The sequence below is a fragment of the Tiliqua scincoides genome, chromosome 1 (genome assembly GCF_035046505.1).
Source record: "Tiliqua scincoides isolate rTilSci1 chromosome 1, rTilSci1.hap2, whole genome shotgun sequence".
Classification (NCBI taxonomy): domain Eukaryota; kingdom Metazoa; phylum Chordata; class Lepidosauria; order Squamata; family Scincidae; genus Tiliqua; species Tiliqua scincoides.
Window position 1 is genome coordinate 74,651,986 of NC_089821.1, and position 3,496 is coordinate 74,655,481.

Below are 3,496 nucleotides of genomic sequence, written 5' to 3' on the forward strand. Positions count from 1 at the left end.
CCCAGAAGTTAGTGGTGGCCCAGCTTTTGCCACCATATGGCCACACTGCCATAGAGGACCCTGCACTACCAGAATACAAGTTAAGGCAGACCAAGGGCCGAATAGGATTGGGGCTTTAATTGCTTTGCTGTACTACATATCTAAAGGACAGTGTTGAATTAAACAGTTTCTATCACTCAAATGTGTAACACCTAAACAAATACATACCATTTACCTACAGAAGGGTGTGTAGTGCATAATAAACTGTGCTTTTACTATACTTCTGAACACATTAACCCAGTGTTCTTCAGGCTGTGGGATTCAAAGCTTCATTCGGGAAATCATGGCAACTTTTCAAAGCCTGTGTAAGAGAGGACTTGGATGCAATTTAATAATGGTACTGCCTTATCAAAACTGATATAATCCTGTATAGCCTTTTCTCACTGTCTGGCCCCACAGCTCCTAAAGCCTGCCATGCTCAGCTGCTACTTCACAGGGTTGTTGTGAAGATGCAAGAAAGGGGGAAATGGGGCAGACGGGGGGGGGGGTGAGAAGATTATGTACTGGGAGGAAGGCAGGATTGCTGGTGGGCCCCAGTCTCACTATTGGGGTCAGGGCGCTTCAACATGAAAAAGGTTGAATACCACTGCATTAACCTATATCAGTTATAATTACTAACAGTATTTATATACTGCTTTCCAACAAGGTTCACAAAACGTTTCACCAAGAAAATCAAACTACTAATGACTCCCTGTCCCCAAAGAGCCCACAATCTAAAAGTTCTTTAAAACTAATCATACTGATTTATTTTATCAATATGTTTGTACTCCAAACTGAATCGATTTACTTTTATGTCCTATAGGATGCAATCCTAACCCACTTTCCAGCACTGACATAAGGGCAATGCAGCTCCAAGGTAAGGGAATAAACATTCCCTTACTTTGAGGCGGTCTCCGTTGAGTGCCACCCAACTGCAGGATGCAGCACACGCCCCATTGGCACCACTATGACAGTGCTGGAAAGTTGGCTAGGATTTGGGCCATAGTCGCATAAGTTAGGGTAATGAGATTTACAGTATTTGAAATTCTGGACAAAATTAGTTGTCATGCCGTCCTTTCCATATTTTACTTCAACACAGTGGAACTTCTCAGTATTGTTCATAAGATTGCACTGAAAGTCCGGTGAACATTCAGGCATATATTTTAACTGAAGGCTGATTCATACAGCTGTGTATATTACCTCCCCAATGACTTGTAGTTAATTATGGGCCAAATCCTATCCAACTTTCCAGCCCTGGTGTAGCCATGCCAATGGGGTGTACACTGCATCCTGTGGTGGGAGGGTGGTTATGGAGGCCTCCACAAGCTAAGGGAACATTTGTTTCCTTGCCTTGAGGTGGCATTGCAGCTGCACCAGCACTCAAAAGTTGGATAGGATTGGGCCCTATATCCACAACCGTCACCAAAATATTGGCTATGGTGATATGAAACCTTAATCTCTGCTTTGTCACATGGGATTGCACACTTGCACAAATACGTTAGTTTGGCTATAAACAGGCATATGTCCACAGGTCCTGAGTTTCCAACTCAAAATGCCATTCCCCTAAGCCAAATAGTTCTGTAGTATGTAGCACAGCTCAACCATCTTGCAGCACCTACCTTAAAGATCAATACACTTACTGTATCATAATATGTCACAGAATCTACTTCTGTCAGTTACATTGCCTGAAAAAACTCCTCCCCTGCTTTCCCACCAATCTAAGAGCCTGGGGGTTGTGTGAGTTAGTGCTCAAAGCTGTACGGTCCAGGAACCATTTGATAAAGGCACTACACATGAAAGCGAAGATATCCCACATGAGGCTGAGCACCACACATTAGAACCAGACCCCAATTAAATATAGTCAGTTCTCATTATTCTCTAGGGTTAGGTTCCTGGAAAATCTAGCTGATGCCAAATTAGTAGATACTGTATCATTGATCCTATGGGGAAAATGGGGTTAGCTTCCAGGGAACTCTCTTTATCATACATTCTATGAACTTTTTGAACCTTAACTCAAAATTATGGGGCTAGGAGTTAGTGAGGGCTCATCTACATCTGATGCTTTGTCCGCCAGGCTCCATACACTGAAGGTTGTGGTGATGGTGATTTCTCCATGCTAACCATCTCTCACCTTGAAGGTTACTGACCCAACAAAAGAGACCTCAGAGTTTAGCAGTGAGGAGGGGATTGCTTCACACAGTCCTCCTTCACCTGTCTCTTGGCTCCTTCTCTGGCCTTGCCTCAGAGCCCAATCCTGTGGTCCAGAGCTGAGCTCCACAGGATTCAGGGCGCTCGTGGAGGGCTGCGTGCCGTACATGAGCACCTTTACTTTAGCGCCCACGATGAAGAGAGTAGCCCCATTGTGGGACTGCTTCCGTTACTGGGGGGGAGGGGATGAGCATCCCCTTCTCCCGAGGTGCCTGCGGCAGCCCTCCACAGAGCCATCAAGCCTGGGCTATGTGGGCAGCTAAGGATTGGGCTGCCCAGCTCCAGAGTAATCCTCTGGTAGCCTTCGAGATACCTCTCATCATCACCAGGGTTGTGAAGGTTCAGCCGGAGTCCCTGAGATGGTGGGGCAAGTCTGGGTGCACACAAATGTGCCTGATTCTCCACAGGCCAAGACCAGTGCCCATTTGGTGTGGGAAATGGACCCAATCCAGACAACCTTATAAAAAACAAGGAGTATAATTGGGTGGATGCAACCTCTCTGGCCCCCACCTGCTTGCTGGTAGCTGTAACAAGCCCCCCTCCACCTACACCAGCACAGTATTGGTGGATAAGGGACAGTCACAGATAACAAGAGGTAGGTGGCAGTTCTGCCCCTCACAGGTAAGTGAATTAGTGCGTACAGAGAGAATGTGAGTCCCCCTCGTCAGTTGCTAAGAACCTGATGGTGCGGCTTGACAACCTTATGGCCCAATCCGATCCGCACTTTCCTGAGAGTAAGCCCCATTGGCTCTAATGGGACTACTTACTGAGTAGACATGCAGAGGATTGGGCTGTAAGGCTGCAATCCTATCCCACTTCCCTGGGAGTAAGTCCCATTGACTGTAATGGGGCTTACTTCTGAGTAGACATGCACAGAGTGGGCTCTCAGCGCCTGTGGAGGGAAGCGTTCCAAGCCGGGCTCCCCCACCAGCCGCCTGAAGTGGAACAGCCCAGTACTGCATTGCCTCCCGCTGCCTGCTGTGGGAATGGCGGCGGCGCCACCCATCCCATACTGGGGGGAGGGCTTCCTCCCGACCACCTGGCGCAGTCTCAGCCAGCTGGCAGCTCCCGCCGGGCAGGCGTTGCTCAGCCACGTGCCAGACGGGCTGAGCTGAGACTGGGAGACTCGGCCGCAGCGCCCCCGTCAGCGGCACCCCCTGGGGCTGCGGGGGGGAGGCGCTTCTCGCCCACCGCTGTTCCCGGAGCGCGGCCATTTTGTGGAGGCGGAGAGCCCGGAAGAGGCGAGGCTGGTCGGAGACGCGCGGGGGAG